The sequence below is a fragment of the Hermetia illucens genome, chromosome 7 (assembly GCF_905115235.1).
Source record: "Hermetia illucens chromosome 7, iHerIll2.2.curated.20191125, whole genome shotgun sequence".
NCBI classification, from domain to species: Eukaryota; Metazoa; Arthropoda; class Insecta; order Diptera; family Stratiomyidae; genus Hermetia; species Hermetia illucens.
Genome location: NC_051855.1, coordinates 13,024,096 through 13,034,557, shown reverse-complemented (window position 1 = coordinate 13,034,557; position 10,462 = coordinate 13,024,096).

The window sequence follows — 10,462 nt, the reverse complement described above, 5'->3', positions numbered from 1 at the left end:
CTGATGAGTCGTCTCTGCCCTAGGCGAAAGCGTCATTGAACCTTTTTTTTAAAAAAAAAACTTGGGTGTTTGTTGCTTCCCAGATGGTCCGGTCCGCCCGCGGACTCAGAACTCTCTGCATCCTCAAAAAAAATCCACTTCGGCCTAGGCCCCTCCCCCTCCTGACGAAATCCAACCTGACCCAGACAAGGTTGGTCCGATTAAGAGCTTTCCCCTACCAACTACGGTGAAGGTTCCTGGACATGTTAAACTTCTATCGTCGTTTCTTGCCCAAGGCCGCTCATCACCAAGCGATCCTCAACGCCTACTTGTCTGGGCCCAAAACCAAAGACATCCGGGAAGTCTCGTGTTCTGCTAAGGCCGTCCAAGTGTTTGAGACAGTCAAGCAACATTTTGTTGATGCAACACTGCTCACATTTCTTCACCCAGATGCACCCCTAGCTGTGTTCATCGATGCCTCAGATACAGCGGTAGGCGCTACTCTTCACCAATGGGTGAATGAAACCTGCCAACCGTTGAGCTTCTTTTCGAAGCAACTTAACCCGCCTTAACATAAATGCAGCGCCTACGTAAGCTACTTGCCGCGTGGCTCGCTTTAAAATACTCCCAATTTTTCCTTTGATGGCAGGCCGTTCACCATGTTCACGGACCACAAGCCCCTTACTTTCGCGCTTAGACAAAGCGTCCCCTCGCCAACTTCGGCACTTGAATTCTGATATCTAACGCGTGTCTGGAAAAGACAATGTTGTTGCAGACGCTTTGTCTCGAATCTCGGAGGCCACACACGCACGATTATACGGCAATCGAAGAGGGGAATGTAATTCGAGGCAGGCTCCTTGGCTTCAAACAGCATAGGACTACCGTATACCATCCACAGCCCAATGGTATGTTGGAACGTTGTCACCGGACGCTGAAGGCCGCCTCAATGGCTCCCGACGATCCGTTGTGGTCGGGGTTGTTACCTTTCGTCTTCCTTGGCCTCCGTACAGCGCAGCGAGAGGCGTTCACGGCCAGCCCAGTGGAGATGGTATACGGAGAGAATCTGCCCTTCCTGCAGGCCCAGTGCTGGACATCAGAACAGAGTTGAGTGGTTGTGGTATGCTGCATCTGCTCAGAGACACGGTTTCGAAGCTACGACCGAATCCACTTTCCCGACACGCGACAACCAAGGTTAACACCCCCCGATATGTGTTCACAGGCCCTCATTCCGGTGGACACTCCTCGGAGGCTGCTACAACCACCATACGAGGGCCCCATTAGAGTTCTCGAGCCAGGCGGGCATTCTTTCAAGCTCGACGTTCGTGGGGGCCCAAGTGGGTCTCCTTGTCAAGGTTGAAAGCGTTTGACGAGCCGGCGGTCGCTTGACAAAACCCCTCCAGTTGTCAAACGCGAAACGGCTCCCCTTTTTTTGGAATCTTGACGATCATCTCCTTTTTCACTCTCTGGGAAAGGTCTCGGATAGCATTCTCTCTTGTCACGGCGTACATTACGCTGAACTTCCCGGAATTTCGCTTGGTATTGGAGTTCGAGCGCGTCACGCCCGCCATCGCTCGCAGCAGTCATTAGAGCCTTCAACCCCTTCCTTTCATCGATCCACTTTCACGATCCCGCAGTCGGCTAGATCTTAAGAGTCACTTTTGGGATGTGCCCGACGACCTGTGTAGCATCCGATAAAAGAGCACTTTGTATGGCGGTCCAGTGCTCATCGATATTCTCAGGTGGGTTACTCAATATGTCTGCCGTTCGATCAGCAAGATAGCACTCCCAATATATAGCGACAGCTGGGTAGTACAAGCGATCGATGTTGAAGTTAGGGGGTTGTAGCTCTCCAACTCTGCGAGAAGCGATGTTGATCCGTTTCGAGGCCAATGTCAATACCTCTCATGTTACGCACATCCAACAGACAACTCCTAAATCTACTGCTAATCGTGAAGTGGGCGATCTGGTTGCTTGTATGGTGTCGGTCAAGTGAAACCCAACTGATCTGTGCTCGAGCCAATGACGAGGCGGGGGAAGTTGCAGAAATCCACGAACCTCCCACCATTATCGTTACGGTCGCCAAGACCGTGTCTCCCCATGCTCCTTAACCTGGACCGAAATCTGGCAATTAGAAGTCTGTGAGTAACCGGGACCCAGGTCAAGAGAGCGCGCCTTGCGGTAGAAGTCAGAAGCAACTCGACATCAAATTCGCGTTTGCTGCCACTTGACTTTCTAGAGTACAAAAGCACATTGCTGCAAGAGGGAGAGGAGTACTCTCCAAAGTCCCACCTTCATACTTCGCTTAGGCCAAAAATGACCAGTTTATATCGCTGGAATTCCTGCTTAAGTAGGAGAAAGCGAGCATTCTGAGGACCATCGCTACTGTTGTCGAGGTCGTAGCCTCGTGAGGTCAGCCCCTATCGGAGGCGCTGTAGAGTTTCAAAATTTGCAGGTTTCTAGCCCTTACGACAAGCAGGGAAGACTTTGAGTGTATGCTTAAGCCCCAACTCACAGGGCCAACAAACTAGTCAGGATAGCACAATAACACAAAACCGTTCGCGAGAGTGTGACCCCTCCTTAATTTTTATTGTTTCGTAGCCTTCCTTTTCCACTAGATTTCTTCAATTTCAAATGAATCCTTCCTGCAAAATCTTACCTTGGTGTCCACCGATAAATAGAAATAGAAATGAACTCAGGTAGAAGAAGTGACCTCGTAAAATCCTATTGCTGAACAAAGCCCATATTACTTTTTCGACCCCACCAAATCATACCTAATTTCATAAATATTTTCTGTTCTACTTTTTCTTCTACATTTTGACATCAATGTTTCTGAAAACATTATAAAACGCATATGGCAGCCTCACCTTGCCTTACACCTAGTCCTTCTGTACGATTCAACCAGTTTGCTGCCTATGGGGTCAGAGCGGTTTGTTGCTTGGAAGCCGAACGAAATGGCTAACGACTCGGTCGAAGGGGGGCGGGGGGGTGATGGGGGCAAAATATAACTACCCAACTATATACTATACATTCTATGTGGATGAACAAGGAACTACACAGACACTGTGCAGTATCGTCGAAGCTATTCTGCACTCCTGCTGTTGCTGTCGATGACACTTTCCATGCAAGTACTTGCTACTTCCAAACTACCAATGGTGGCCTTGCACAGGATTCCCGAACAATATTCACAACTAGCAAGAGTAGTGGTACAGTAGGAGTTTTCTTAATTTCAATTCTTACAATGTGTATGTGTATTTTCTACCCCTAATTTGTTTCAAAACAAGGAAGCACAGAGCATCGAAAAAAATGCAACTTTCACCCCCATATCATTGCCTCTCCGGAATCTCGGGAGAATGCCTCCCTTCTCTCCGCTATCTCTGCTGTTGGTACGTTGTTGGCATGTAGGTATTTATAGTGTGTACATGCAACCTCATATGCTAAAGCTGCTTCTCCTGATATTGGTGGAGCGCATAAACTACAAGCTCGGTATCGAATGTACAAAATCATCCCCTTGCATATTTCAGAAGTAGGCGAGATTGCATTTAGGGTGGGCCCCAATGAAAAATATGTTTCTCCACTATTTCAACATTTGTCCTGCTTCCTGTGAACTCTAGCTAAATGGTTGCTTTCAATGAGCCCATCTACCCTACCTCCTTCATTTATAGTGTATTATATTTACCCACAAAAAAAAAACAGTTTTGAAAATAAGGGAGTGCAAGTGGCAAGAGAAAGGTAGAGAGAGAGAGAGAGAGAGAGAGCGAAAGAAAGAAAGAGTAAGGATAACATAAACCTTTCCATAATGTGACAATATAAATAATATGATAGAGGTGTCGTTTCAATTCTCCATAGATAGCATAACCATGGATTGCAACTGGTTAATGCTTGATTTTTAATTTTTCTGTGCAATACAAAAATTTATTAAAATCGGTTCACTGTCTCTCTGTCCCTTTTTGTAGAAGTGGAAAGCATGGAAAGTCGGGGTGGGGGAATTTAATCTACTATGCAAACCCTCTCAGCCCGGTATATCCGCGGAACCGTCGTCGGACATTATTTGATGAAGCAAGAGCACAAAAAGTTCAAGGCTCCTTCAATATGGAGCGTGAGGTATCAATTTATCTATTTAGTCCCAGGATTCGGTCATACGATGTATCCCATCCCTTCGTCAAATAGCCAAGGCAAAGACGGAAGACAATATCCTTCGCGAAGCTGTTCCCGGCCGCGAGAATATCAGTCGATATCATCCGAATCGCCATACATATTGCGTCCTCGGATATGGTCCTGTAAGGACTACTTTGTCGGACACCACCTTGTCATGGTGGGGAGGAGGCTATAGTGGTTTACTACTACACTAAGGGTGTCCAAACATTAATATGGAACCTGGATTTTGACTCTCCAAATGGTAAGAAGTCACACACCTCGAATCCACCCGCGATCATGAGAAATCAAGTCGTGGCCGAGGCGCGAATTGTGGAGGCCTTACTACATGTCATGTCCCCCTACGGAAAATCTGCAAAAAGCATGCTTTCAAATTCTATGGAAAGCTTGCATTTAGTGCCTATGGCGAAGCCAGCCAGAAAAGAGAGTTCCACAACTCTCAATTTGGCAGAAACTGGAAATCTGTCTGCGGTACTACAGCCCAAATTTATCCGTAAACAGAAGATGAAGGCTCTGCAAAAGGGAACATCAGCTACTAAGGAGGGGGGGGCTAGAAGCTCTGTCTGTCAGAATGTCTCTTCAGGATGAGGGGAAGGAAGGGAAGCTGGTGACGTGGACGCTACTACCGATCGCTATCCCCTACGTGACCTACATCCTCCTCTGACCTTCTAGTGTTTCATAGAACAGAGGGCGGTTCCTCAGATAGCCCCTCAATATCCGTAAGAGATAGTTCGGAACATGGAAAGTATTGTCTAGTGGGTCTAGAAGTAAAGGCGTTTCTAACGTCAAGTGTTACAAGGAACACCACCCGTCGTCGTGTATGACTTCAGCGAGACTATTTCGAGCACTTTTCCAGCAGGTCAAGCATACAAAGTGGGCGATATGAAGACAGGTCGCCTTTCCCTTTGCTGATCAGCGTAAGATTCGCCACCTTCCAACAAGAAGGGAAAGTGCCCTCTTTCAAGGCCAATGTTGGAATACCAGTTTCTACACCTCTGCTGGAATACCATTGGGTCCTGGCACACTTCTTGCTGTTCATAAAAAGGACTGCCTGTTCCAACTCTTTGATAGAGAAAAGTGGACAATCCAGTCCACTTCAGTCTCTCGATGACGGCGTCGTCATCCCGTAGGGGGTGCGCAGGGCATAGTGCCCGTACAATGCGGTCCATCTGCTCAGCCTTAAGTGAGCAGGGTTTCCGCAGAACCCCGATTTTTCGGGTTACTAGTATGTAACCGACACCTCAAGGGTCCCCATTCACCTCGTTGACCAGATCCTGCCAGCAACGAGTTTTGCTTTTGTTTATTTCGCTGCGGAGTCTCATTTTGGCTGATCTGTATTTTGTCATTACCATACATCCTCCTCCTCTCAGTCGTTTAGAAGTTGTATTAAGCGATGGAGTCTGTGAAACTCCTTCCGGAAGCCTGCATTTTCCGTCGTTCACCAATACATAGAAGGTTTGCGACGTCTCGATGCCCTCCTGGGCATGGAAGCTCCGCAGGTCACCGTTATCAGGTTCACAACTGAATTTACGACAGTGTCAGCTACAGCGCCACCACTCCTAGAAGTATTTTCCAGCGCAGCCCCGCCTGTTCCAAGAGTTTCGACAAACCTCCCGGTGTTCACCTTCACAACGTTCCAAGCACAGAAAAAGCGTCGCGGTGGCGCACACCAAAAATTTGTGTAAACCACTTCGAAGGAAATGTATTGACAGTCGCTTGCTGAGAAGTCTGCAGAATTCGCCATTCGTCCACCAGTGACACCATCATGTTGACCGTGTCCTAGCTCTTTCCAGTTCTGCTTTGAAGACTGGACACCGCCATGGGTAAAAAGTGTGCGCAACGTTTTCATCGGACGCGCTACGATCCCTGCATAGGATGCTCTCTTTTTCATTGTAGGTGTTCGCTTTATAGCTTCTTAGAACGCACTCGCGCCATGTTGTCCTTCTGTCAGGTCCCCGACAGGTTGCAGACATGTATCCATAATCCAAACATCTGTAATATTTAGTTGGGGTGGCCCGGATCCGTATCCTATACACTGCCCAACCAATTCTGATTTTCCCGCTGTTTAGAAGCTTCCTTGCATATTACTCCGCAACTTCCACCACAGCGAATTTTTGGTCTAGGGAGTTCACAGAGGTGATATCAATGCGGACATTGGTTTCCTCCGGAAATTCCCGTTTGATGGCCTTTTCTAACTCGTTCTTTTCTGTGAGGTAGTCAAGGTCACGAATTTCCAGAGAGGACGTGGGGTCCAGGCTGGAAACCAAAGCTTTCTCTCCCAGAAGTCCCTTGAGTGCTTCGCAGAACGTAAATTTATTTGTTGTCCTCGGGCCTAATTCGACTAGGGCTACACCACTCTTCATTTTTTGAATGGAAGACACTTCAAGGTCACGGATTTCCAGAGAGCACGTGGGTTCCAGACTAGAAACCAAAGCTTTCTCTCCCAGAAGTCCCTTGACTGCTTCGCAGAACGTAAATTTATTTGTTGTCCTCGGGCCTAATTCGACTAGGACTCCATCAACCTTCGTTTTTCGAATGGAAGACACTTCAAGGTCACGGGTTTCCAGAGAGGACGTGGGGTCCAGACTAGAAACCAAAGCTTTCGCTCCCAGAAGTCCTTTGACTGCTTCGCAGAACTTAAGTTTATTTGTTGTCCTCGGGCCTAATTCGACTAGGGCTACACCACTCTTCATTTTTTGAACGGAAGACACTTCAAGGTCACGGATTTCCAGAGAGCACGTGGGTTCCAGACTAGAAACCAAAGCTTTCGCTCCCAGAAGTCCTTTGACTGTTTCGCAGAACGTAAATTTATTTGTTGTCCTCGGGCCTAATTCGACTAGGACTCCATCAACCTTCGTTTTTCGAATGGAAAACACTTCTGCTCTGCTATCTTTGGGCTTGATCTTGTAACGGATTTCACTGAGGACTTCCACAAAAGTCTTGCCTTCCGTCGTCTTACTAAGCAGAGCTGGCGGTCTAGTCCTGCTTCGTCTCCCCACTTTTTTTTTGGTGTTTCATCCTTGGTGTCCGCCTTAATTTTAAGCAGAGGTTCTTCTGATGACGCGTCGTGTTGTTATCTCTTGTCCATTTTCGCCTTCTTCTTTTGAACCTTGGTGAATATCTGAGTGAAGTCACCTTCAGGTGCTCATTCTTCCTTTTCCTTCCTTCTTTTTCCCCGGTTCGCTCAGCAATGGATTGTCTACGATCCGTTTAGCGCTCGCGGTCTTCTCATCGGGAGGTGCGGTTGTTTCTGCTTCCTGCGGATTTTCTCTTACTTTTCATGTCCGAAATTTTGTGCAGGACCTCCGCCAGCTCCGTATGAACGCAGACAGCCCACTCTCCATTCCCACTATCTCCTCGTTTTGTTCGCCATTTGAGTTTCTTACCAGCACATCATGTACAATGCCGCAATAATCAGAAACGGGTATATCCTCGGGGACAAAGGCCCTACCCTAGTTCCCTGAGGATTCACCTACGATTAGCTGATCCCGGAACTCACGGATGGATCAGTGCTCGATTGGGGCTGCTAACACCGGTTCAATGCACACTGCTCGACCAGGGTCTCGAAGGGACTGGCACCACCTTGGCAGAGCCAGGCTCGATTCATCCCGTCGACCTGTGTGCCCCGGCGTTTATTGGCCAGTAGCAGTTCGTTCTTCACCTAGAAATTTTCTCGAGGCTATTACCTAGGGAGTCAGAACTACTCGCTCGGGCACCTGCTGGACGCCACTCCCCGTATCGTAAGTGACTCGTTAAGGATCGTTGTCGACCCCTGAGACGGTGGACGGGAGCCGAGTCCTAGAGGACTTCTCGGCAAGTGATCACCAGTACATCGAAGTGGTTGACACTACTTGTCTGTTATGCAGATTCACACTGGAGGGCGATTCAAGAGGTGTTTGCGTTGGAGCTGACACCGTCGTAAACGTAGTGATGAACCTGATAACATCAACGTTAAAGGCTTCCATGCCCGGAAGGGTTCCAGACATGACAAAGCTTCTATATACTGGTGGACGGCAGAAATTGCTTACTTACGAACGAGGTGTCATAAGCTCTGCCATTTGGTACAAGGTTTACAAGTAAACGAGGAGACAAGCAGAGTATAGATCAGCGAAAAGGAGACTCTGCAGTGCGATAAATAATAGCAAAGCTCGCGACTAGCAGAACCTGATGAACGAGGTGAATGAGGGCCCGTGGGGACTTGGAAAATCGAGGCTCTGCGTCCTCAGACATTCCGTACGGGTTGATGTCAATAGCGCGGAAAGTGTTGAAGATTGTCCCATTTTTACAATAAGAGAACTCGAAGAAGCGGTAGTCACCTGGAAAAACAAGAAGGTGCCAGGTCCTGATGGTATGCTGGAGGAAAGTTACACACTCTGACTAATCAGCAAGAGAAAATTAGACCCGAAGCTGCAGTCTGCATTTCGACACGGCCAGGAAAGTGCTAAAAAGGTCATCAGGAGTAGACTGACTGAAGTGATCCGCGCTGCCGGGGGCTCATCCTTAAGGCAATTCGGGTTCAGAGCAGGGAGAGCCACGGTAGATGTTGTTATGGAGGTCATGGATGCAGTTCATGGGGACGAAGGTCATAGCCGCCGATCTCAGCGGATAGTGCTCCTCATAATATGCCAGGCATGCCTTCAATTCCGTAGGATGGACAGATATGCTAGCTACATTAGAAAAGGCACTATGTTACGCATAGGAAAAAGGACCTTTCGATCCCATACGATGTATCATTTACATCCCTTTTTTTTTAATTTAACAAATTTCTTGGCCATAATCCTCCCATTTGCATATTGTGGTTTATAGCATTAGATTAAGTATCTAATATCCTTTAACCTTATTCCTCCCGAATTCCCAAACTACATCGCTTCTGAATTTCTGGACTAAGCTATTGGGAATTATTGCCTCCAAACTGCGGAGAATAAACACTTTTATCCGCTATACTATTCGCATATGAAAAGCAAGGACTAAACGCAATTCTTCCCCTACGAACTAGCACTAGCATGCAATTGTTCATTTCACTATTGAGCTCCTTATTCCTGCATCCTGTTTCTATCCTTCCCCTATCCGACTGGGCTTTGTATTTGAAATAAATAGTCATAAATCAGTAGCAAATGCCTTGTTGAAGAGTACATTAGACCGGTTTATATATGTGTATGCATTTAGTAAGTATCAAAAGGACTAGGTATAAAATGCACATAGCATCCACTAAAAAAGGGCGGCGCCTGAACATTAAACCTTCCTTTCGTTTTGAACAAGGAATCTCGTCAACCCGACGGGATTCTCTGTGGAAACAGCTATTTTGCTGTAGGAATTAAGGATTTTCGCTGGAGGCAATGTGTTGTGAGAGAGGTGGTGAAAGAGAGGGAATATAACTGTTAAGGATTTGCATAGCTTGCCCAGCATCCAGTGCTGTCGTGGATGACCTTCTCCATGCCGTAGAGTTTCTCTTTCCTATCCTTTCTAACTTGCCAATTTGCCTTGTTGATTAACTGTAGGCGGGGCAACTGTGCAGAATGCACAATGCATCTATCATCCCCAGTATATTGTATCTTTTTCTTTTATTTACTTGAGAATTTATCTACATATAAATGCATAATGAATTATCCTTTGAAATTCCAATACAAGAGAAACATTTTGCCTACAAAGTATAGACAGTTATTACATAGCAATTTTTAGGAAATGGATTTATTTGAGAGAGAGAAAACAGGACTCAAGATCCTAATAGTTTACTAACATAAAAAGATGTATTTTAAATGCATCTATCACGTGAATATGTCTCTATGTGTAGATACACCATCTGCATTCCACGAAAATGTACTCTACATATTTGAAAACCTATGTCGCTTTGCAAACATATCCTTTTTCAGTAGAACATCGGAAATGTTATATATGAAAATAGATATATTGTTAAATATGGATGGATAATGGATGGATAATCAAACATTGTTAAATATTTGATTTTTTCAACATTGAAGGACGATCGAGTTCGCTATTTTGAAGAAAAAATCTAGCCCCATAAACTACTATGGGGTCCTACGTCAGGGTATCCTTAGAAATAGTTGTTCCCTCTCACCCTTACTACGGATATACGAAAATTACTCGTATATGCCCTGGATAGCCAGGGGAGGGCAGGCCACCTTCCCACGCCAGACAAACTAGAGTCAAAGATCGGGGCTGTGGAAAGGCATTCAAAACCGCCTTTAAAGTTTCGTCCCCTTCAGAATACAGCAAAAAATCACAGCCACCGTGATGGATTGAAGATCTCCTAACCTCAGCAAGCTGACCAGGGAGGTCTTCAACATCGGCTGCATGTACAAATCTTGGTAGC